Here is a 26,518-nt window from a genome sequence, read left to right on the forward strand (position 1 = left end):
AATAGGATTAGTTTTGTGTATGTTTTGACTTTTTGAGCACTATGGGAAAGCTTGGGTTGCGTCATTTGTTCCCCATAGAACCATGGGGTATTTTTTGGATCCTGATTGGTGGTGGTGGTGTCGAGAAATGAGTTAATGCCTCTTTAGGGTCTCTACCGTATAGTGAGCCAGTTACTTTTTTCATATTGACTAAATGGATCGAGATGGCTCGGAAATGGCCTTGGGTGCTTATGAGAGAAGACCCAGCCACTGGAAGTAGTGGAAGTGTTGCTTCCACTATCAAGCAAGCACTGTTGTGGACACTCATAGAAGGATCCCAAGTGTCAGGAATGGGCTCAGCACAGGTGGTGCTGGGGCTCACATGCCTTGTGGGCTGCAGTACCAGTGCTGGCCAGCGGGTGCTCTCAGCAGCCAGAATCTCACTCCTGCAATCAAGCCATCACCTGAGGCTGATTGCAGGAGGTGTATTTAAGCAATGGCCAGACCTGCAGTCAGGGCCTTGGTGTTTGTTTCCCATGAGCCCCTGTACCTGGTCCTGTCTGCCTGCCTGTTTCCCCTGCTTGACTCTGACACTGATCGAACTCCGCCTGCACTGACCTCGGCTATTCCTGACCTTTCTCCTGCCTGCTCCGTTTGTACCTTGTCTGCCCGATTGTTCCTGACCCGGCCTGCCTGACCACTCTACCTCTGCAGCCTGACTACGCCTGTCTGTGTTCCTGAACATACTGACATTAGTTGGAGGTTTGGTTTTGTTGTACTGTGCGTTGTATACTTGTGTAGTTCCTAATAAATTATATTCTTATACATCACTCCTGAAGCCTGCGTTTCCCTGTGTCAGTCCACACACCTCTGGTCATACCTGGAGCCCTGACACAGGTAAACAGAAGAAGAGAGTAGGATCATCCTGTGACTCTATGGCTTCAGTTAAGGTTTAAGGGGAACCTCACTCAAAAAAACAAGAGACAAAGTGGGGTCCCCCCAAGTTCTATACAAGGCCCTTATTCAAGCATACAGCTTGGGTGGCCAGGAAAGTGTGGCCAGGAAAGTGTGGCCATACCAGGCCACATGCCCTCAACATTTACCTTGCCAAGGGGGGCACCTTGGCATCTTGTTCCCTTCTTGGTAAGGATAAGGACCCCCTTCCCCACAACCCTGGTCTTGTGGCTGTAGGGGTCTGCAACGGAGGGAAAGTATTGTGCTCATCATACAAAATTCACAAGAGAGGGGCCCCAAAAGGATTAGCTTTGTATAAGTTGTGACTTGTTGAGCACTATAGGAAAGCTTAGGTTGCGTTACCTGTTCCCCATAGAACAAAAAAAATCAAACCAGGCCCTTCAGGTTTAAGGGAAACCTCACTAAAAACAAACAAGGAAAAAAGTCAGGTCCCCCCAAAATTTATACAAGCATGCAGCTTGGGTGACCAGGAAAGTATGGTCATACCATAGCAAACAGAAGAAGAGAAAAGGATGATCCTGTGACTATGGCTTCAGTTAAGGTTTAAGGGGAACCTCGCTCAAAAAAACAAGAAAAAGAAATTGAGATCCCCCCCAAGTTCTTTACAAGACCCTTATTCAAGCATGGAGCCTGGGTGGCCATGAGAGCGTGGCCATACCAGGACACATGCCCTGAACATTTACTTTCTCAGGGTGGACACCTTGGCAAAGCACCTTGTCCCCTCCTTGATGAAGACAAAGGCCCATTCCCCACAACCCTAAAAAAAGAAAACAAGGAAAAAAAAGTGAGGTCCCCCCAAAATCTATACAAGACTGAACATGCAGCTTGGGTGACCAGGAAAGTGTGGCCATACCATAGCAAACAGAAGAAAAGAGATCATGCTATGACTAAAGCTTCAGTTAAGGTTTAAGGGGAACCTCGCTCAAAAAACCAAGAAAAAGAAATTGAGATCCCCCCAAGTTCTATACAAGACCCTTGTTCAAGCATGCAGCCTGGGTGGCCAGGAGAGTGTGGCCATACCAGGACACATGCCCTGAACTTTTAGTTTGTCAGGGTGGACACCTTGGCAAAGCACCTTGTCCCCTCCTTGATGAAGACAAAGGCCCATTCCCCACAACCCTGGCCTGGTGGTTGTGGGGGTCTGCGGGCGGAAACAAAGTAAAATGAGCATTTCGATCATTTTGGTTTTTTTTTTCCTTTTTCCTAGCGACTGTTAGCCAAAGGGCGTGGGAGGGGGTTGATAATATCTTGGCGTTGGGCTTTAAACATTTGTTTATATATAATAGAAATACAGTTATATCAGGACTGCAGCCAAGTAACCAATGCTCCTTAAGCCCGGGTTCACATATATGCGGTGCGGTATATCGCATGTGATTCGCACAGGAACAGCACCGCATTCCTGTGCAAATCACATGTGATTTGTATGCAGTGCGATCAGAGCCATACATTTTGTACGGCTCTATTCGCACCACACCAAAAACGTGCAGGACCCTTTTTTTGTGTCCGTGCTAGAATCGGATCGCATAGGTATTCACACCCATGCGATCCGATTCTGCACATCACACCACATTTTGTGGACTGATTTCGGGGTGTTGTTAATCGCATGCGATTTGTGTGCGGTGCGATCGGACCCATACATTTTGTGCGGCTCTATTCGCACCGCACCCGCACCAAAAACGTGCAGGACCCTTTTTTTGGGTCCGCACTAGAATCGGATCGCATGGATATTCACCAGGGGCGGACTGACAACTCATGGGGCCCCTGGGCAATAGGGGATCATGGGGCCCCTGTGTCCTTGCCCAAACTCAAAAAAGCCTATGAAAAAGGTACCAGGGGCATCTCATGGGGCCCCCTACTGACCCTGGGCCCTTGGGCAGTGCACAAGTTTCCAAATGGTCAGTCCGCCCCTCGTATTCACACCCATGCGATCCAATTCTGCACATCGCACCGCGTTTTGTAGACCGATTTCGGGGTGTTCATAACGTAACATGCACACCTGCAGCAGTTCGCATGAACGGGTTGCGATTCTGATGCGGTGTGGAATTCGGTGTGAACCTTACAGCTGCACCTCACTTTTGAAGTTGTCTCTAATTGTCATCAATGCAGCTAGATCCTATGAAAAAAAAAAAAAAAAAATATCCTGCTGGCTCCTGTATTGAACCGACTAGCTCCTGAATTCCACATTATTTTGTCTGCCCCGGAATTATACAGGCATGAATTAAAGTTCTATATATAGATTTTAATTACATAGGCCTATGAAAGCAACGATATCGGCTCGTTCTGTATGAATGCTGCGCTACCTGTTCTGTATTCGCTTTGGAAAGTGGCATGCTGACTGCGTGGTCTAGAATATCGATAGATCCCAGAGTACACCTTCAGAAGCACAATTCTTTGAGAAGTAAGAACTCCACATTCAATTTAGTGATAAAGTGTATTTAAAAAGTAAAAAAAAAAACAAAACAAAAAAAAACAAAACACACAGACAAGAGTAAGAGTAGTAGTATGTGAAGTATATGCCAGTTAAAAATGCAACGTAAAGGAAGCAAAAAAATCGGAGAAAAGTTGGCACAACGATTCATGAATCGAAAATATTTTTTCCGGTACCAGTACTTACAGAAAATCTAGAACATTTCCTCTTTGGAACGGCTGTGGGAGAATAGCATGTTCTACACACACAGAGCCGGCTGTTGGGACAGAGTAATCCGGAATGTTCTGGACGGAGGTTGGGAAGGACGGGGACCTCGCTTCTGCTGCTGAATGAATGGAAATGACTAACGCAGCAGAGGCTGACCTTCGTGAACCGGGGAAAAGGGCAACTCTCAGCACTGTGCTCCTCTCCAGAGCAAACCGATGAGAGTCTGCTCCTATTGGTGAGTGTGACGGGAGTCACTTTGGGTGGGGGGGGGGCCCATGGAACACAGCTCACTTTGGAGAGGTGGGGAGACCCCTGTCTCAGCTCCCCATATCCTTCTTATGTGTAAGTCACCCTGTGCCTCTTAGGTGTACAGGGTGATCTGTCCTAATATTGGGGTGGGGGGTTGTTGATTGTTTGGTGTTATGTGGTTGCATCCCTTTGTTCTATTGTGTGTCTTTCTTGGGAGCAAAGTATTATGGGATGTATGTGTTTATGTGTATTGGCTTGGCTGGGGGTGTTTCCAGCAGCCCTCCCTCCTGATGGGACTGTCTGCTGGTGTGTCTCTTGTTACTAAATGTAGATTGCCCCGCCCTGTGTCATTATGCAGGGAGGGGGGATTGTCCCCTGAGTATCTTGTATCTGTGTTCAAATAAACTAGTCTATTTCCTGGTTTACTTCAAGTCTGGTGTCGTCTAGTCTTGTTTGGTCGGCTGTGGTGTCTGTGATCTGTGTTCGGACAGGGAAGCGGGAGTCTAACGGAAATACCCAAGTGCAGTCAGGACCGGTTCCGTTACAGTGACAATGGCCACACATAGTCCCATCGTAATTCAAATTAGTGTCACATTTTCAACAAAAATAATATTTCTAAAGCACCCTTCTCCTTGGGAGCTCCTAGCACTTATTACATTTGGTCTTGTTTTTTTTCCCCAATGGACCTGCAAATTCCCCCTGATGAAGCCACCTAACCCGGTGGCGTAACGCGTAGGGGAGGGGCTCTGTCGTCACGACACTCAAAGCAACATACAGCAAGTATTTAACAATATTGGAAAACTTTACTGTGGATTCAAATTTCAACATTTTAATGCGGTTTTAACTTGTAATACATGTGAGTGCATTACTATGTTTAATAAATTATGTTTTAAAGAGGATAAGGCATTATATTTTGTATTACTGTAACGGAACCGGACCCCAGACTGCGCTTGGGTACTTCCGTTAGACTACCGCTTCCCCGTCTGAACACCGACCACAGACACCACCGCTGACCATACAAGACTAGACGACATCAATCTTGAAGTAAAACCAGGAAATAGACTACTTTATTTTAACACAGATACAAGATATATACATTCAAGGGAACAACCCCCCTCCCTGTATAATGACACAGGGCGGGGCAATCTACATTTAGTAACAAGAGACACACCAGCAGACAGTCCCATCTGCAGACACCCCCCACCAACCCAATACACCTACATCCCATAATAGTTTGCTCCCAAGTAAGACACACAATAAAACAATGGGATGCAACCACATGGCATTAAACAAGCAATAAATGCTTGTTTCCCTTTAGGGATTTTTCTCCATAGGTGTAAGAGCCATGGAATGTAATTGTGACGGGAATCACTTTGGGTGGGGGGCCCATGGAACCCAGCTCACTTTGGAGAGGTGGGGAGACCCCTGTCTCAGCTCTCCATATCCCTATTATGTGTAAGTCACCCTATGCCTGTTAGGGGTACAGGGTGATCTGTCCTAATATTGGGGTGGGGGGTTGTGGATTGTTTAATGCCATGTGGTTGCATCCCATTGTTCTATTGTGTGTCTTACTTGGGAGCAAACTATTATGGGATGTACGTGTTTATGTGTATTGGCTTGGTGGGGGGGTGTCTGCAGCAGCCCTCCCTCCTGATGGGACTGCCTGTTGGTGTGTCTCTTGTTACTAAAGGTAGATTGCCCCGTTACAGGATTTGATGATACTTGCATTCGTTTCATACATCAATAAAATGTTGCTTCATTTTCTTTTTTAGGTAAACAAAATGGAGTTTGTGAAAAATCTTGGCCAGATGAGAATAAACAGCGTTTTGAAGATGAATTGCTCCACAGTACCTACAGCTACAGAGGTCAGTGAAGGCTTGCTGTAAAGCTCATTTATTGCTTGTTATAAATATGTAAATACTTAAAATGAACCTCCAGTGGGTATCTCTCACCGTGGTGGAAATCTGTGTTGTATGCCAATGATTTTTTATTGAAAACGATCACCCCTTGTTATAGGATCGATACTTGCATTGGTTTCATACGTCGATAAAATGTTGCTTCTTTTTCTTTTTTAGGTAAATAAAATGGAGTTTGTGAAAAATCATGGCCAGATGAGAATAAACCGCGTTCCCTTGGATTTGGCGGTCTGTCAGGCACTTAGCAGACATTTCCCCATGCTGCATCCAGTTATTAGCGGAAGCTGCATCACATAATGGCTGTCCACGCTCAGTTAGCTTTAATTATCCGCTAATAACGCGGCGTTTTAGAATGACTGCATCTGTTCAGGGGATTTAATTGTCTTTTAAACTTTGTGTTAATTAGTTCTTCTGTAGCATGAAGTTAGGGAGAGACTTTCTTCCCACATACATCAGCCGGGGGAAGGGAATTCATCTTTTCAGCGGGAACATTCGTCATACCGCTACAGGAAACTGATGTCATCAGTGACATCATAACTCACATGATCTATTTGTACTGCTGCTTTATTAGGTGTCTATGCTGGTTAAGGCAAGCATGGAATCATGCAACCGCCACTCAATACCGCACAACCAAAGAATTCAGTTGTCCAAAGGAATATTAGATATTGAATGATCTACTATGAAACGCTGACCGTGGAATGGCTGTTGGTGGCAGATGTACAGGTTGTTGAATCTGAGAAACTGCTGCCCTCCTGAGATTTTTACACTTTACAGCCTTGGTGCCTATCTGCGGTTCTTTGACACTTATTGTGCAGCCCTTGGGACTCCTTGCGCAGTCTCTGACCTTCTCCTGGAGCGGGCCGCCAGTCTCTGACCTTCTCCTGGAGCGGGCCGCCAGTCTCTGACCTTCTCCTGGAGCGGGCCGCCAGTCCCTGACCTTCTCCTGGAGCGGGCCGCCAGTCTCCGACCTTCTCCTGGAGCGGGCCGCCAGTCTCCGACCTTCTCCTGGAGCGGGCCGCCAGTCTCCGACCTTCTCCTGGAGCGGGCCGCCAGTCTCCGACCTTCTCCTGGAGCGGGCCGCCAGTCTCCGACCTTCTCCTGGAGCGGGCCGCCAGTCTCCGACCTTCTCCTGGAGCGGGCCGCCAGTCTCCGACCTTCTCCTGGAGCGGGCCGCCAGTCTCCGACCTTCTCCTGGAGCGGGCCGCCAGTCTCCGACCTTCTCCTGGAGCGGGCCGCCAGTCTCCGACCTTCTCCTGGAGCGGGCCGCCAGTCTCCGACCTTCTCCTGGAGCGGGCCGCCAGTCTCTGACCTTCTCCTGGAGCGGGCCGCCAGTCTCTGACCTTCTCCTGGAGCGGGTCGCCAGTCTCTGACCATCTCGTGCAGCGGGTCGCCAGTCTCTGACATCTCCTACACATACTCTCTGACCATCTCCTGCAGAGGGTGTATAGTCTTTGACCATCTCCTGTTATACACATGCAGTCCCTAACTGCTTTCTGTAGCATTATGTCCACAAAATATTGCCCGGGCCTCTGGTGATGTCAAGGGCTGCACTTAATACCACCTTTCCCAAATAGTTGACCACGACTGTCTTACAGCCGGCAGAGTTTACAGCAAATGGTGAGGAACCTAAAAAATACAGTGAGCGGTGGTTCTCCAGGTAAAACACCTTGTTAATAAGACAGGAAGAATGACCAGACCGTAGGGAAGGCTGACCAGTAGAGAAGGCTGGCCAGACCGTAGAGAAGAATGACCAGACCTGTCCAAGCTAACAGAAAGTCCACAGCTGCTCCAATAACAGTTCTGTACTGCAGACTAAAACTGCAGAAGGTTGTGCAAGAAATTCACTTAGCATGGATCAAATATCCTAAAAGAATTTCAGCACCTTATTGAAGAATTCAGGCTGTTCTGAGGATAACCAGTGTTTGCTACCACAACAGCATGTCTTTTTTTCTTGCTTTTTGAATTTGAGATGTTCCTCTGGTCTCTCCTCCTGTTTTAGAGGTAGTTACTACAATCCCAGCTAGACCCCCCCACCCCTTGCTCTTCTCATTGTGTTGGATTTAACTTGTGTCTTTTTAAAGAGTTAAGCTGCCTGTGGATTCTGCCAAGTCAGCAAGTGGCCACACCTTCTGCAGAGAATGGAGGAGGCATGTCATTACACATATTTGAAGCTGACTTATGAGAAGATAAGGGCCCCCAAGGCAGGGGAGAAAAGAGCTTAAGGGCCACACATCCTTACCCCTAGACTTCAGGGGAGGCTTGACCCACACCCTACAGTCCGAAAAAATGCCTTTACTGAACATTTGGTATGTAACACAACTCTACATTGTGCCCATACACATTGCCATACGATTGTTGCAGACAATGATTGTTCCGGATGAAAGAACGGTATCATTTGCCTGCAATAAACGGGAGGGGATCAACCAATAACACGACATTTTGATAGGAAATATAGATCATCTATCTATCCATCCCCTATAATCTGTCTGTCTGTCTGTGTCGTCTGTCATCTGTCTATCTATCATCTGTCTATCATCTATCTATCTATCATCTGTCTATCTATCCATTCAGTGGTATCCGACCCTTGGCGATTGCATGAACCGTCACTCGTAAGCGACTTTTTCCATGAATTCTCTTAGCAATTATTTTACAGGGTAGGTTGCCAGGTCTTTCCCCAACCCCCACCATGCAGGAGATCCCACATGGCCAGGGATGAAACTAGCACAGGACTGGACAGGAGCCAATTAACCTACCAGCATGTCTTTGGAGTGTGGGAGGAAACCCACGCAAGCACAGGGAGAACCTGCAAACTCCATGCAGGAGGTGCCATGGTCAGGAATCGAACCCATGACCAGGGGTGGACTGACCGTTCGTGCACTCGGGCACTGCCTGAGGGCCCAGGGTCAGTAGGGGGCCCCATGAGATGCCCCTAGTACCTTTCATAGGCTTTTTTGGGTGTGGTTTGAGTATGGGTGAGGACAAAGGGGCCCCATGATCCCCTATTGCCCGGGGGCCCCATGAGTTGTCAGTCCGCCCCTGCCCATGACCCATTTACTGAAGTGTTAACCACTAAGCCACCGTGCCGCCCAGTATAGATCAGATCCAACTGATTTCAAGTGAATTGATCCTTTCCTTTGTAGGTAACGACCATCGAATGAGAGATCATTTAAGTCGATTAAATCGACAAATCACTTGCGTCGAGGTCCACCTATGACCAATCACGACTGGCAGAATCTCGTTGTCCTCCACCCGCAGAGCCCTCATTTAGTTGGCGTTCTATTCCTGAGTAGAATAAGTCGCTGATAACGGCGTGCTGCCACCCAGCGGAAGGCGGCTTTGTCTGATGATTGCGCTCGGCCCGGTGGGGGAACGGCAGGGAGAGGGTTAATGTCCCGGTGCATTCCTTGCCTCTGCGCTGGGTACAGTGTGTGCCGGCGGTGAGGAGTGTGGGTGGCGGCGCGGCATTGTTTGAAGGCTGACACGGAGTGTACTGTTCTCCCGGCTACGCGGCCCGCTGTCACGCCGTGGGCTTTGTGTAAAGCTGAATGCTCCTTCGGTGTTTAGCACATGACTCTTCTGTACATCAAGCCAACATAAAGAAGACGTTTAATCTGATTAGAATGTGTTTTCCCTGGTCCCCCCCCCTCCCCTCATCAACTCGCACTTGCAGAGCGGCCTCTTCCACTAGAATGGGTCATGCTTGGCAAGTGCTACACCCACCAACCATGACAGGGTGTCGTGTGTACAACCCTGGCCACTGCAGCTAAAGGGGGGGGTTGGGGTAGAAACACATTTTAACTATGGGGTTTTACTACCCCCCCCAAACTGCAACTCTTCCTGTTCTAGGCCACCCTATGTGCTGCGGTTTACCTCTGATCCCAACTGCACTCCACCTCTTATCCCGGCTAGCAGCCTCCAGAGTGGTGCCAGCAGCAGGAAAGAAGAGATCTTCAGGTCAGTGTGAAGAAATACACTGGGCATCATAGTATAGGCTGCTTTCACACAGCTCACACAGTATTTCTCAATGGCTGCAAGAATGCAGCCAGAGCGAAGGAGAAATGATTGCTTTTACACCCTAGCACTGTACTGCTAGGGTGCCAGTATGTTAAAAAAAAAAAATGTTTTTACATTTTTATATTATTTATTTATTTATTTTTTTTAACATACTGGCACCCTAGCAGTACAGTGCTAGGGTGTAAAAGCAATCATTTCTCCTTCGCTCTGGCTGCATTCTTGCAGCCATTGAGAAATACTGTGTGAGCTGTGTGAAAGCAGCCTATACTATGATGCCCAGTGTATTTCTTCACACTGACCTGAAGATCTCTTCTTTCCTGCTGCTGGCACCACTCTGGAGGCCGCTAGCCGGGATAAGAGGTGGAGTGCAGTTGGGATCAGAGGTAAACCGCAGCAGATCAGTGTGAAAGCAGCCTATACTATACATTACTTTTTATACTTTTTTTTTTTTACTAAAAAGATAACTGAATACATTTTGGCCAAGATTTGTGAAGAAAGATTATTTATTTGCAAACTTTTATAAGAAAAACTTTTTTTTCAAAATTTTTGAACTTTTTCATTTAAATAGAAGAAAAAATTAAAATCCCAGCGGTGAATAAATACCACCAAAATAAAAAGTTTTCTCTATAAAAAATGCTAAAAAATGTCATATGGGTACAGTGTTGCATGAGCGCGAAATTGTCATTCATAGTGTGATAGCGCTGAAAGCTGAAAATTGTCCTGGACTGGAAGGGGGTGAAAGTGTCCGGACTGGAAGGCGGGGAAAGCGTCCGGACTGGAAGGCGGGGGAAAGCGTCCGGACTGGAAGGCGGGGGAAAGCGTCCGGACTGGAAGGCGGGGGAAAGCGTCCGGACTGGAAGGCGGGGGAAAGCGTCCGGACTGGAAGGCGGGGAAAAAGCGTCCGGACTGGAAGGCGGGGAAAAAGCGTCCGGACTGGAAGGCGGGGGGGGAAAGCGTCCGGACTGGAAGGCGGGGGGGAAAGCGTCCGGACTGGAAGGCGGGGGGGAAAGCGTCCGGACTGGAAGGCGGGGGGGAAAGCGTCCGGACTGGAAGGCGGGGGGGAAAGCGTCCGGACTGGAAGGCGGGGGGGAAAGCGTCCGGACTGGAAGGCGGGGGGGAAAGCGTCCGGACTGGAAGGCGGGGGGGAAAGCGTCCGGACTGGAAGGCGGGGGGGAAAGCGTCCGGACTGGAAGGCGGGGGGGAAAGCGTCCGGACTGGAAGGCGGGGGGGAAAGCGTCCGGACTGGAAGGCGGGGGGGAAAGCGTCCGGACTGGAAGGCGGGGGAAAGCGTCCGGACTGGAAGGCGGGGGGAAAGCGTCCGGACTGGAAGGCGGGGGGAAAGCGTCCGGACTGGAAGGCGGGGGGAAAGCGTCCGGACTGGAAGGCGGGGGGAAAGCGTCCGGACTGGAAGGCGGGGGGAAAGCGTCCGGACTGGAAGGCGGGGGGAAAGCGTCCGGACTGGAAGGCGGGGGGAAAGCGTCCGGACTGGAAGGCGGGGGGAAAGCGTCCGGACTGGAAGTGTAGTCACTATGGATCCCATCATGAGGATAACGCGGCGCGTTCTACCATTGTTTCCTTCACGCCAAACATGAAACTGACTGCGCTGGTGTACCGGGTCCATCGGAATACATGGAAAACGCTTTGCATGCATTTCTGATGATGAGAAAAGGCTCCGGACAGCATCTGGATATGGATCAGTTAAAAAACGCTTCTAAACGCGGTTAGCCGCATTTACAAGCGTTTGGCACACTGATCAAATCTACTCCTGAATGCAAGTTTGGTGCGTTCCAAAAAACGACTGTAAACTCAACTGCCCGTAAACGACGATGTGTACACGGACACAGAGGAAAACATTATGGCGAGTTCAGGGGCTGCTGGGAAAAAAAAAAAAACGCAGAAAAGCTCCTGAACGTCAGTTTATCAGCTGCAGTGTACATGGAGCCTAATGCAGGCCATAGACAGGTCGAAAATCAGGCGTTTAAAAAAAATAATTAAAAATCGATCGCTCAATCAGCCGACGTTATCACCAATGGGAAAAAAAAAAAAAATATCGGCCTATTTTTGTCCCGTCTACGGCCGGCATTTTTACTTCTGTCCCTTGCAGAGAGCTATTATATTTTACATGAAAAAGTCTTGCGGTTGCAACAATGTATCTATTTGTATCCATTTCGGATACAGATGTTTTTATTCGGATACATTGTTGCAACTGCAAGACTTTTCATATAAAATATAATAGAGGACTGGAATTCTGTTTCTTCTTCTTGCAGGTGACGGCTCATGTGCAGATTTTTTATCGGTAAAACGATCGGCGGATTTGCCCATCAATGCCGGGAAAATCGGCCATGAATTTTCCAACTTTACCGATTAAAAAAATGTGCCAAAACCCCGAAAAATGGCCGACCAATTAACGCACAGATGGGTCGAAAATCAGCCGATTTTGTTTTTTTTTCGGCCGAAAAATCAGCTGATTTTTGACCCGTCTATAGCCTGCATAAATCTCCTTGTATTCGGGGATCCGGTGCTCCGAGTTATTCGGGGATTCGGGCATTCGGTGCTCAGAGTTATTTGGGGATTCGGTGCTCCGAGTTATTTGGGGATTCGGTGCTCCGAGTTATTCGGGGATTCGGGCATTCGGTGCTCCGAGTTATTCGGGCATTCGGTGCTCCGAGTTATTCGGGGATCCGGTGCTCCGAGTTATTCGGGGATTCGGGCATTCGGTGCTCCGAGTTATTCGGGGATTCGGTGCTCCGAGTTATTCGGGGATCCGGTGCTCCGAGTTATTCGGGGATCCGGTGCTCCGAGTTATTCGGGGATTCGGTGCTCCGAGTTATTGGGGGATTCGGTGCTCCGAGTTATTTGGGGATTCGGGCATTCGGTGCTCCGAGTTATTCGGGGATTCGGGCATTCGGTGCTCCGAGTTATTCGGGGATTCGGGCATTCGGTGCTCCGAGTTATTCGGGCATTCGGTGCTCCGAGTTATTCGGGGATCCGGTGCTCCGAGTTATTCGGGGATTCGGTGCTCCGAGTTATTTGGGGATTCGGTGCTCCGAGTTATTCGGGGATCCGGTGCTCCGAGTTATTCGGGCATTCGGTGCTCCGAGTTATTTGGGGATTCGGTGCTCCGAGTTATTCGGGGATCCGGTGCTCCGAGTTATTCGGGGATCCGGTGCTCCGAGTTCGAGGAGCGATGTGTTGATTTTTCCTCTTTGATCAGAATCCGAGAGTCTCAGCCCCCCCCCCCCAGCAGCAGCTGACACATCCAGCATGCAATGGAGGTAATTCCTGGAATTTCTCTCCCATGTGTCAGGCGCTGAGCGCGGTGTACAGTACATATCGCACTTGTCAGGCGTCTATTAATAACATTCCGGGGAAATGTCTGCGGAGAACAATCGGCGGCCCCTCCCCCGAGGCTTGCAGCGTGATGTACTGTACTAGTGTCTCAGCGTGCCAGAACACTCCCCTCCAAGAACCGGTATTATTAGTGCCATGAATCAGGGACCGCAGCTGGGAACGTGACTCCGGACAGCCAACGCAACTCGCTCCCGCCGTACCTCCATCTCACACCGCCGCGCTTAAAGGAAGCCTCTCCTCACTAACAAAACCCCCCCCCCCCCAAAAAACGTAAAGCGGCAGATAGACGTCCCATTCAAAGTGACCCATGCACTCCGCCCCCGAGGAATCTGGCAGATAGATTCCCTACAAATTCTCTGAAAACTCCAAGGGGCGGAGCTCGGAATCTGGGAACACCCGCCTTGAATTTTCACAGATTCCAAAGTGTTCCAAACATAAGGGTGCCAGTAAAAATCTAGCGAGTGGGAAATCCATCCAGGTAACAATGACGGCTTCTCACAGTGTGCATTAGAAACTGCAGCCAGTAGGATAGAACGCGCCTCATTTCCTGGCTGGAGGGTGTCCAACATCAACTAGCCCTTTCTGTCCCCACCCCCCAGCCTGACCCCGTCCCTTTTACTCATTGGATTTCAGTTCGTTCAGCATCACATGTGGGCGCCCTGCACGCAAATACAGCCCTCCTAGGAACACCCACTCCTCCAGACTGACACCCACCCATCAAGGAGTCTTTGATATTTGAATAACTCCTCCCAAGAGCCCGCCCACTGCTTGCATCAGGAGTACCGGTACTGTGATGCTTTCAGGAAGCTATGTACAGCCTCCTGACGGATCCTCCAAGTAGCCAAGATCTGCCTGCATTACCTAGAGAAGCACAGAGACCCAGTGATGTCATCACCGGGACGATATGTAATGAAAAAACATGTTTTATTTAATACATTTTATTAATTTATTAAATATTAATTTTGAATAGAACAGGAAAGTGATGGTGAAGCGTTCCTGGTCCTGTTTCATTGCATATTCCCATTCAGTTTTATAATTCTGCAACAAAATCCCAATGTTCTTTCCCCGTTACCATGGCAACAGCAATCTAATTTCCCGCTCGTGTGATTGGCTGACTGCTTTTCCCATTTCTAGGACGGACAGCATGTGATTTTAATGAGCAGGTCTCCCCACTGAGCACTCGGGTGGAGAAATCGATCCGCACTCCCGCCACTGAGCCAAAATCTACGTTTATTGTACAGACCACGCAAAGATCACATCGTAGATACAGCAGGTTGACGCGTTTCGCCTACACAGCTATACCCGTATATGGGTCATGACTTATGCAGGCCATACACGGGTCGAATACCGAGCGATTTTTCGTCCGAAAATCAAACGTTGTTCGCTCAGTAATACAATGGCGCCATCAATGATTTTGAAAATCGGCCGACCGAGTCATAAAGTAACCCCGTATAACAGGTGAATCTTCTGTTCCTTCCAGGTCACGGCTCATGGCGCATATTCTTTTTCGGAAAAAACGATCGTACGATTTGACCATCATTGAGTTGAAAATCGGTCGTTTTTCACGAATTTTCCAACATGCCCGATCACTGAAAAGGGGAGGAACCACGAAAATCGGCCGGTGCCATTTATATTTCATTTATATTCATTTTTAAAAACTGTGCATTTTGGGTTTTGGCCAAGTGCATTTAGAATTTTCGTTTTCGGAACCAGAATTTTCATTTCGGTGCACTAACTATAACCCGTCAGCTTTTTTTTTTTTTTTTTGCCATCTGTGTCCCATTGGGGAGACTTCCCTTCACTTCCTGTCTCATAGTCAAAACAGGAAGTGAGAGGAAATCCCTACAAGTTAAGGAAATCTCTTGGTCCCTAATGGACAATGTCTCCTCTATTCCTGTTTTGGGGACAACATTTGGGATTTTCTTTCCCTTTGTAATGACAGTAAACAGGACAAATTGGGAGAGTGAATCTCCCTAACAGACCGCAATAAAAACCCGACAGGGGTTCTAATCTCTCTCTCCACTCTATCACTGGGGCTGATCTGTGTCAGACATTTGTGAACGCAGCCAAGCGCCGCACAGGCACCAGGATTGTGTCAGCTCTGTCCTGGAAGTAGATGGTGGACCCTGGATGATGCCTGAACAAAGATGGTGCCGTCCTCCTGGAGAGAAAAGCAATGAAGGCATTGCCAGAGGGAGATCTCGGTGATGGTTAATAGATGCTGGGAAGAACGGACACATTACTGGGAACACGTGTGCAGCGTGTGAACAATCTGCTGCCAGGTCTCCATTAAGCTCCATCCATCGCTCTCTCCTCCCTCCATGTGACAAACACGAGACCATCAGCTTGGAGTACGTCCCCATAAGGGAAAAGCGGAAGGCCGGGGATCTTGCTATTTGCAGCAAATGATGGCTGAGTGAGTCACCGATGAGAAGTGCTAGTCTGCCTACTACAAGCTGTGTGATCACAACCGACGTGACTGCAAATGCTGCAATGTGGAGGCCGATCCACGCCGCCGGCGCCCTGAGACTCTACCAGCAATGTGCGTGAAGGCCGATCCACGCCGCCGGTATCCTGAGACTCTACCAGCAATGTGCGTGAAGGCCGATCCTCGCCGCCGGCGCCCTGAGACTCTACCGGCAATGTGCGTGAAGGCCGATCCACGCCGCCGGTGTCCTGAGACTCTACCGGCAATGTGCGTGAAGGCCGATCCACGCCACCGGCGCCCTGAGACTCTACCGGCAATGTGCGTGAAGGCCGATCCACGCCGCCGGCGCCCTGAGACTCTACCGGCAATGTGCGTGAAGGCCGATCCACGCCGCTGGCGTCCTGAGACTCTACCAGCAATGTGCATTACTAGAGACGTGCATCCTGGTCACACGTGCATTTACAGGAAACATGTCTTTAGAAATAGTTTCTTATGAGAAGAGATTTCTTTTCAACTACTAACTAGGGCATGGCACTGCAACTATTAAAAGGGAGAGTCCACCCAGAAAACTGATATTTCTGGTTTAGGCCAGTGGAGGAGATTTAAATGCCCTGACAGTCTTTTCTATCTCTTACAGGATCTGCTAATGAGATCTCTGTGCTGAGGTACTGGGCCCTGCTGTGCCCATTAGGAGGGGTTACCACCATCCCTGTGCTGAGTTCCGGGGTCTGTACGCCCACTGTGCCCATTATGAGGGGTTCCTACCATACCTGTGCTGAGTTCCCAGGTCTGTACACCTGCTGTGCCTATTATAACGAGTTCACACCATCTCTGTGCTGAGTTCCCAGGTCTGTATACCTGCTGTGTCCATTATGAGGGGTTCCCACCATCCCTGTGCTGAGTTCCCAGGTCTGTACACCTGTTGTGTCCATTATGAGGGGTTCCCAGGTCTGCACACCTGCTGTGCCCATTATGAGGGGTTCCCATTATCCCTGTGCTGAGTTCCCGGGTCTGTACATCCACTGTGCCCATTATGCGGGGTTCCCACCATCCCTGTGGTGGGTACCCAGGTCTGTACACCTGCTGTGCCCACCATCCCTGCACTCAATTCTTAGGTGAGAACACCTGGTGGGCCCATTATGAGGGTCTCCCACCATCCCTGCTGGATTTCTCATAATAGATATATATATATATATTCATTCATTCAACAATGCAATGGGATGGGTGGCCAGCTGGGGTGCGAATAGAGGTGGGAAATATGGCAGCAGATCTCACCTGTAGTATTCCTATCCAATATTAGAAGGTAAATTAATTGATTAGACTTCATCCCTCAACTGAAACCTCACAGTCGGGTGGACTTGTTCTTTACGTTGTTGGGTGGTGGTTGTGTTGGTGGTGGGGGGTGTTGGTGGTGGTTGTGTTGGTGGTGGGGGGTGTTGATTGTGGTGGTGGGGGGGGTGTTGATGGTGGTTGTGGTGGGGCTGGTGTTGGTCAGAAATGCCAGCTGGACTGATCCAGGCTTGACGTTCCATCATGACAGAGGTCATTGACTGACCAGTGAAGACTTATTTTGGTTCATGTCTGGACTCATCAACACAAGGAAGCAGCAGGGAAAACACACGGATTGCTTTTCGGAGCTGGGATTCTGGGAATTGCAGAGGAGGAGGGAGGAGGAAGTACATTCCAGGGATGGATATAGGACACACAAGCTGCATGATCGCAGCTGGGGAGGATTCTGAGCCAGTTTGCAATGCAGGAAGCCTTTTTTTTTTCCTAGGACTTGTGTTACCGTGCGTGTCAAGAACAGAGCGCAGATTCCAGCGCCAATCACGAAAGCATTAATTAGTGCCAGACTAAATTGGCCCCTACACCCTCCCCATGCCATCCACAATCTGGAAGCACAGGCTGCCGGAGACCAATAAGCGAGCGATAGGCTCACCCAGCTGGAGAACAGACTGCTTGGCCCGGCCCATTCTTGCCATTAACGCCAAGCCATCCAGACATGTTGTTCTGCCAGGCTGTAAAGCCCACGTTGGTCTGTTCCTCCCTAATCTGAGACCCTCACCGAAAGAAGAGGAATGGCGCTACAGGCAGGAACTTTGTGTCCAAAGGGTTAACCGACACCCACCCAGATCCGGAAACATTACATCATGGCCCAGAGCCCCCCCCCCCCCAATGCATGCCTTTGTCCCAGTTTCCTTTATGTTTGACTAGAGGGGATGCCAGGGGGATTGGCGGTGCTCATGGATGCAGAGATTTCCTTTGCCGGATTGCTCAAAGGGCAGCTTGGTGCCATGGCAGCAATGCCAGGCTTTCCCCATCAATGAAGCCTGGTAGGAGCCTGTTACATTACTAAGCATGAACTCCAAGCTGAGGACATGGTGGAGGAGAAGCAGCAAAGCAGAAGAGAGAGCGTTAAACACCATTTGTTGCCCCAATGGACAGCTCAAGCGGGGCACCATTGTTACTGGGCACTGAGATGAGCCTAAGGGGGCACTGAGCCGAGACTAAAGGGGCACTGACCCGGAACGGGCAGAGCACAATTACCTTTAGGCAGTCGTATATATCATGTAGGCCATCAAGAGAAGATCCATCATGCTGAGTTAAGTCAAATGTTTTATTGCGAGGGTTAAATCTCCAAGAGTGGAGGAATGAGCTATTTTCAAGGAAAAGATATGGGCAACCATCTAGGTCCCTGCCATGCTGCAACTCATAGTCCATACCGATAATCACAGACTGCTGGAGAGTCCAACATCGAGGAGGAACGTGGGGAGGGTGTCCCAGATTCCATGCCAATCAGATTTGACAGCAATGCCCTATAGTCACCCGTTTCCCATTATCAATGCCAATCTGCAGTTTGGAAGGTGTTCCAAGCTCCATAATTAGATCCTCTGGTATAGCCAAAACCCAAAGAGCAACAAACGCTGTAGGGTTCCATCATGGTGATATTTAATGACACCCAATGAGAACACAAAGTGCAAAGTGTAGATGCCAGATCAGAAAGAGGTGAAGAAACAATGAAACTATTTCATCATACATGAACTGCCGGTCACATGGGGCAGCGGAGTTGTCTGTTGGCAAGCTCTGTGGGGGAATCCAGAGGGCACTGGAGGCTTCTGTCACTGGGCAGAAATTATGAAGAGGTCAGATCAGGGCAAAAGAATAAAGGACTCAGACAGAAGGTGATAAAGGGGGATGGAGGGAGTCCATGGGTAATGTACAGGGGTCTGACACTGGGGATCCATGGATAATATAGGGGCTTCACCATTGGAAGTCCATGGATACTATTAGGAGTCCTGGGTAATATAGGGTCTCTGACATTGGGTGTCCATGGGTAATGTAGGGGTTGGGGGGTTCTGACACTGGGTGACCATGAATAACAAAGGGGTTTTACCATTGGGAGTCCATAGGTAATATCTCTACCATTGGAATTCCTGGGTAATACGAGGAGGGCATGCCATAAGACATCATATAATGTCCAACACAGCCAACTGTGGAGGGGGATATCATCCTATGGAATTGCCTAGCAGTATTAGGACACGAGCACCCTTGGAAAATTTGGGAGGGTAGCTGTTATAAAGGGTTCAGGTCAGGGCAGAAGAATGAAGAGCCTAGACAGGGGATCTGAGCCTGTAAGTTATATAAGGGCATAAGACATCATGGGTTTCCCAGCATAGAAAGCTGTGGAGGGGCAGATCACTGTTCACTGGTTGGGATGGCAAAAACATCCTTGGAAAAGCTAGGGGGGTAGCTATTACAGAAGGGTAGAAATATCAAGGGCACGGACAGAGGGTGATAGGGGAGATTGAAGGGCTAGGGTAATATCAAGTGGGATCTGCCAAAAGACACAATAGAATGCCCACTATAGTCAGCCATGGAGAGGTAGATTGTCATAGGAGTGCCCAGTGGTAGAGATGGCCAAGAACCCTAGGAAAATTTGGGAGGGTAGCTATTTTATAGGGGTCAGGTCAGGGCAGAAATACGAAGCGCAAGGCCAGGGAGTGATAAGGGGGATATGGAGAATAAGGTAATCCAAGGGGGCTCAGCCATAAGACATCATGGAATGTCCAGCAGAGCCAGCCATGGAGGGGCAGGGTGGTGAGCAACAGTAGGAGGGCAGGAGCACCCATAGAAAAGCTGGGAAGGCAGCTATTATATAGGGGTTAGGGAAGAAGCATGAAGGGCAAGGACAGAGTGACATAAGGGTGATCTGGGGACCAAGGTTATATCAGGGGGTTCAGCCATAAGACACCATGGAATATCCAGCATAGTCAGCCATGGTGGGGCAGGGTGGTGAGCAACAGTAGGAGGGTAGGAGCACCCATGGAAAAGCTGGGATGGCAGCTATTCTATAGGGGTCAGGTCAGGGCAGAAGCATGAAGGACGAGGACAGAGCAGCATAAGGGTGATTTGGGGACCAGGGTAATAAAAGGGGTTCGGCCATGAGACACCTTGGAATGTCCAACATAGCCAGCTATAAAGATGCAGATCATGCCATGAAGGTGATCAACAGTAAGAGGCAGGACCACCCATGGAAAAGCTGGGAGGGTAGCTAATATATAGGGGTCAGATCAGGGCAGAAGTATGAAGGGTAAGGACAGTGATAAGGGGATCTGGGGACCAAGGTAATATAAGGAGGTTTGACCAGAAGACATCTTGGAATGTCCAGCATAGCCAGCTATGGAGGGGCAGGTTGGAGATCAATAGTAGGAGGACAGGAGCACCCATGGAAAACCTGGGAGAGCAGCTATTCTATAGGGGTCAGGTCATTGCAGAAGTATGAAGGGCAAGGACAGAGCGTCATAAGGGTGATCTGGGGACCAAGGTTATAACAGGGGGTTCAGCCATAAGACACCATGGAATGTCCAGCATAGCCAACCATGGAAGGGGGCAGGGTTGTGATCAAAAATAGGAGAGCAGGAGCACCCATGGAAAAGCTGGGAGGGTAGCTATTACATAGGGGTCAGGGCAGAAGTATGAAGGGCAAGGACAGTGGGCAATAAGGGGGGATCTGAGGACCAAGGTAATATAAGGGGGTTCAGCCATAAGACACCATTGAATTTCCAGCATAGCCAACCATGGATGGGGTAGGGTGGTGATCAAAAATAGGAGAGCAGGAGCACCAATGGAAAACCTGGGAAGGCAGCTATTATATAGGGGTCAGGGCAGAAGTATGAAGGGCAAGGACAGTGGGTAATAAGGGGGGGATCTGAGGACCAAGGTAATATAAGGGGGGTTCAGCCATAAGATACCATGAAATGTCCAACACAGCCAGTCATGGAAGGGCAGACCATTCCATGATCAACAGTAGGAAAGCAGAAGGACCCTTGAAAAAGCAAGGGTCATATCCGGGCAGAAGTATGAAAGGAAGGATAGAGGTTGATAAGTGAAATTGGGGAACATAGATAACAGGTAGGTTCCTCCATAAGACACAACTTATGGACAAAACCAGTCATGGAAGGGCAGATCATGCTGGGGGGGGGGGGTGATCAGTAGCAGGAGGACAGAAGAACCCTTGGAAAAGCTGGGAGGGTGCCCAAGATCACAAAGGATGGGGAAGACATTGAGGGTTCTCTGCATATAACAACCCTTGGTGCAGATATAGAGGGTCCAGAAGTGAACACATTTGGGGTCACCAATACCAAACAAGGGTTCTGACAAGATAGGTGAGGAGAGTCCACAAGAACCGACCTTGGACCACATGTGAAAGGTCCACTTATTCTGAAGGGTTGCAGTAGAGGGTGTCCGAGTTGTCACCAGCCTCATCCATGACAAGGGAAGGATATTATAGGGGTGGGGGGAAGGGAAGACTATGGGGTCCTCTGTACAAGTAAGGAGCTCATCAAAGGGGTCCCCAATATTACCAGCACCCAATGAAGGAGGGACGTTCAAAGTGATGGGATGCAGAACAGGGAGCAGCACAGAAAGTTCCGGAAAAAGGGGATGGACACTGGCATGGGAAGCCACTTATAATATGGGGGTCTCATGTCCTCATCTATGAGTACAAGGACTGTCCGCAGACCCCCGCCCCAGAAGAGTGACTAGCAGGAACTTCTCTATGAAGGATACAATTCAGATCCAATAACAATGTAACTATAACATTATTATTTATAACTTTTAAAAGAAAATATATTTAGAAAAAAAAAGTAATAGAAACTTTTTTAGGTTCTAACTTATGGCTACTCTAACAACATCATACTTACCCCACATTAAGGGTGTAACAGAGCACCACTGAACCACCCTACTGACCCCAGGCAGTCCAGGTCCCTCTGGGGGCCCCGGTCCCCTCACACAGGGTGACACACACTCACACGGGCACATCAAAGGGGGATGACGGGTAAATGATATGCAGATGAGCGGCTAACACTAAAGTGGGGACTTGTCACGCATGCGTACAGCCACAGCAGCTCTCCTACCTGTCCGCCGCGCGGCTGTCTCCTCAGCGCCCAACTGAATCCCAACTCCGAGCGGGAGCCGGCAACTAGCAGCCGCCGTGACGTCACGGGGAACCCGCCCCCGCACCCCTGTCACACACGGTCTGCCCAACGCCTTACCATTGGGCGCTCGCCGGCCAGCCTCCACCAATCAGCTCGCGGCGGCCTCCCAGCCGTCCCAGATCTGTCAGTCATTCCCCCGTGGGCGGGCTTACTCTAGATTTTATTCAGAAACCGTTTCACGCGCTTCCGCCGATTGGCCGGAGGCGGGCTGCGCGCTGATTGGTCGGTCTTTTACCGTTAACGCTGTGGCTGGTTGGTCAGGTGATGTCATGTGACCAGAGCGTGTTGCCTGGTGATGACTGTGCCAGCAACACTGCTGTTAGTGGGAAAGTAAAGAGAACCTGTTATTAGTCATTTTTTATAATAAAATGCCTTTGTTGTTGTGAAATAATTGCTGGTCTTATGACGAATCCCATTCTCCTCCGCTGAGGTTATATAAATTGGGACCTGATCTTTCCGGAATGTTCTTTTCCTCAGGTCAGCGCACTACTTGGGTCGTCTTGGACCTTTGACCTCACAGGGCCACCATCCAGAAAAAGAGCGAGTTCCCTGCCTCACTGTTCTGTGAATAGAGTCGTGAGCGGGCGCTGGGTACGCCGACGTGATGGAAGCAAACGTACGGGAAGGATCAGGCAACAATTTTCCGTTTTCTTAGATCACCTCATGTCAGCGCACTATGGGTCGTCTTGGACCTTTGACCTCACAGGGCCGCCGTCCAGAAAAAAGTGAGTTCCGTGCTCTGCTGTTCTGTGACTAGAGTTGTGAGCATGCGCTGGGTACGCTGACCTGATGGAAGCAAACGTACGGGAAGGATCAGGCAACAATTTTCCCTTTTTCTTAGATCACCTCATGTCAGCGCACTATGGGTCATCTTGGACCCTTGACCCCCACAGGGCCATCATCCAGAAAAAGAGCGAGTTCCTTGCCCAACTGTTCTGTGAATGAGTTGTGAGCAGGCGCTGGGTACGCCGATATGAGGGAAGCAGATGTACAGGAAGAATCAGGCAACAATTTTCCGTTTTCTTAGATCACCTCATGTCAGCGCACTATGGGTCATCTTGGAACTTTGACCTCACAGGGCCGCCGTCCAAAAAAATAGCGAGTTCCCTGCCCAGCTGTTCTGTGACTAGAGTTGTGAGCGGGCGCTGAGTACGCCGACGTGAAGGAAGCAAACGTACGGGAAGGATCACGCAACAAGTTTCCATTTTCTTAGATTGCCTCATGTCAGTGCACTATGGCTTGTCTTAGACCTTTGACCTCACAGGGCCGCCATCCAGAAATTAGAGCGAGTTCCCTGCCCTGCTGTTCTGTGACTAGAGTTGTGAGCGGGCACTGAGTACGCCGATATGAGGGAAGCAAACGTACGGGAAGGATCGGGGAACAATTTTCCGTTTTCTTAGATCACCTCATGTCAGCACACTATGGGTTGTCTTGGAACTTTGACCTCACAGGGCCGCCATCCAGAAAAAAGAGCGAGTTCCCTGCCCCGCTGTTCTGTGACTAGAGTTGTGAGCGGGCACTGAGTACGCCGATATGAGGGAAGCAAACGTACGGGAAGGATCGGGGAACAATTTTCCGTTTTCTTAGATCACCTCATGTCAGCACACTATGGGTTGTCTTGGAACTTTGACCTCACAGGGCCGCCATCCAGAAAAAAGAGCGAGTTCCCTGCCCCGCTGTTCTGTGACTAGAGTTGTGAGCGGGCACTGAGTACGCCGATATGAGGGAAGCAAACGTACGGGAAGGATCAGGGAACAATTTTCCGTTTTCTTAGATCACCTCATGTCAGCGCACTATGGGTTGTCTTGGAACTTTGACCTCACAGGTCCACCGTCCAGAAAAAAGAGCGAGTTCCCTGCCCAGCTGTTTTGTGAATAGAGTCGTGAGCCGGCGCTGGGTACGCCGATATGAGGGAAGCAAACGTACGGGAAGGATCAGGCAACAATTTTCCCTTTTCTTAGATCCCCTCATGTCAGCGGACTAACAGACACAACCAGCTGACATACCGTGTACAGCGATCTCTCACAGGACCTGCGATGCCCCTTTCCTCCAGCTCGCTGGGTCTCTCCGATCGCTGTGCCTTCCACTACACATATGCACACCGGCAATGTTAGTTTCCTTCCGGATGCGTCCGTTCATTGAAGAATTTTGTTTCGTCATATTCATTATGTTGAACCGATTCACTATCAGGATTCATATCTTCGGCATTGGTTTCATACACTGCTCCAAAAAATGAAAGGAAGACTTTGTAATCCGAGTCTAGCATCAAGTCAATGAACCTCCTGGGACACTGATGTGGTCAGGTAAGTCGCAGAGGGGGTTGGTAATCAGTCTCCGCTGCTTTGGTGTTAATGAAATTAACAACAGGTGCATTAGATGGGCAACAATGAGACGACCCCCAAAACAGTAATGGTTTTACAGGTGGAGGTCACTGACTTTTTTTTCCTACTCATCTTTTCTGACTGTTTTTTACTAGTTTTGCATTATGCTAGGGTCAGTGTCACTACTGGTAGCATGAGGCCATACCTGGACCCTACAGAGGTTGCACAGGCAGTCCAACTCCTCCAGGATAGCACATCAATACCTCCCATTGCCAGAAGGTTTGCTGTGTCTCCCAGCACAGTCTCAAGAGCATGGAGGAGATTCCAGGAGACAGGCAGTTACTCTAGGAGAGCTGGACAGGGCTGTAGAAGGTCCTTAACCCATCAGCAGGACCGGTATCTGCTCCTTTGTGCAAGGAGGGACAGGATGAGCACTGCCAGAGCCCTACAAAATGACCCCCCAGTAGGCCACTGGTGTGAATGTCTCTGAATAAACAATCAGAAAAAGACTACATGAGGGTGGCCTGAGGGTCTGACGTCCTCTAGTGGGCCCTGTGCTCACTGCCCGACACCATAGAGCTCCATTGGCATTTGCCATTGAACACCAGAATTGGACAGTCTACCACTGGCACCCTGTGCATTTCACAGATGAGAGCAGGTTCACTCTGAGCACATGTGAGAGACGTAAAAAGGTCTGGAGAAGCCGTGGAGAACGTTCTGCTACCTGGAACATCGTTCAGCATGACCGTTTTGGTGGTGGGTCAGTGATGGTCTGGGGAGACATCTCCATGGAGGGACACACAGACCTCTACAGGCTAGACAATGGCACCCTGACTGCCATTAGGTATTGGGATGAAATCCTTGGACAGATTGTCAGACCCTATGCTGGTGCAGTGGGTTCCTCCTGGTGCACGACAATGTCCGGCCTCATGTGGGGAGAGTATGCAGGCAGCACCTGGAGGATGAAGGAATTTATACCATTGAATGGCCCACACGCTTTCCTGATCTAAATCCAATAGAACACATCTGGGATCTCATGTTTCGGTCCATCTGACAACACCAGGTTGCACCTCAGACTGTCCAGGAGCTCAGTGATGCCCTGGTCCAGATCTGGGAGGAAATCCCCCAGGACACCATCCATGGTCTCATTAGGAGCCTCCCCCGACATTGTCAGGCATGCATACAAGCACGTGGGGGCCATACAAACTGAGGACCGTTCTGAGTTGCTGCAATGAAATTTCAGCAAAATGGACTTGCCTGCTGCATCATTTTATCACTTTGATTTTCGGGCTGTCTTTGAATTCAGTCCTCTGTAGGTCGATCATTTTCATTTCCATCAAGCGATGGGGCGTCCTTGCGTTCCTAACATAATACCCAATCCATATAAGTATAGATATCCAGCAGGAGATTTTTCCCCATTGAGATCTGATGTGTTTTCAAAGTGTTTCTTTCATTTTTTTGAAGCAGTGTATATAGTACATTCACATCAGTCCCTAACCCTCAAGGGGTGTACAATCTAAGGTCCCTAACTCACATTCATACATACACATACTAGGGACAATTTAGATAGGAGCCAATGAACCTACCAGCATGTCTTTTTGAGCAGTGTATATTCGTTGGTCTGGGCAGATTCGACAACTTTTGCAGTTTTTCTGGAAGATTGCTATATATTCGATATATTATCGAATTGGACGGATTTGGAATCAGAAGGATTCCATATTTTCAGACACCAGTCCGACCCAGGGGCGGACTGACCATTTGAGCACTCGGGCACTGCCCGAGGTCAGTAGGGGCCCCCATGAAATGCCCCTGGTACCTTTTATAGGCTTTTTTGGGTGTGCTTTGAGGACACAAGGGCCCCATGATCCCCTATTGCCCGGGGGCCCCGTGAGTTGTCAGTCCGCCCCTGGTCCGACCCACCAAGAGAAATGGCATGAGCTGATTGGACAATATCGACTGGCCTCATGTGCATCTGAATTAATGAATGGAACAAAATTCAGATCCATTTGTTATCCAATTCCAAATTATCGCATTAATTTGAAAATTGAATTAATTTCCCCATGGGTCTGAGCCACTATCGCATCATGTGATGTCATCTGAATGAAACAAATGCATTCGTTAATTTTGTTTTAACTTTTTTGAAGATTCGTTGA

The 26,518-nt window shown here is 49.3% G+C and overlaps 1 protein-coding gene across 2 annotated transcripts in view; it reads right to left on the reverse strand.

Annotated features, from left to right (window-relative positions):
* Positions 1-22,096, reverse strand: part of DNAJB5 (DnaJ heat shock protein family (Hsp40) member B5) — a 47,973-nt gene extending 25,877 nt beyond the window's left edge. The window contains exon 1 of one of the 2 annotated variants that reach the window (XM_089656153.1): positions 21,964-22,096. The gene's annotated coding sequence lies outside the window, so the exon portion shown is untranslated. The remainder of the gene's footprint in view (positions 1-21,963) is intronic. The other variant, XM_089656152.1, reaches the window with a different exon arrangement.
* Between the last annotated feature and the right edge of the window lie 4,422 nt (positions 22,097-26,518).

The sequence above is a fragment of the Staurois parvus genome, unplaced genomic scaffold (genome assembly GCF_062004578.1).
Source record: "Staurois parvus isolate SC_StPar_1 unplaced genomic scaffold, SC_StPar_1.0 ptg000892l, whole genome shotgun sequence".
Classification (NCBI taxonomy): domain Eukaryota; kingdom Metazoa; phylum Chordata; class Amphibia; order Anura; family Ranidae; genus Staurois; species Staurois parvus.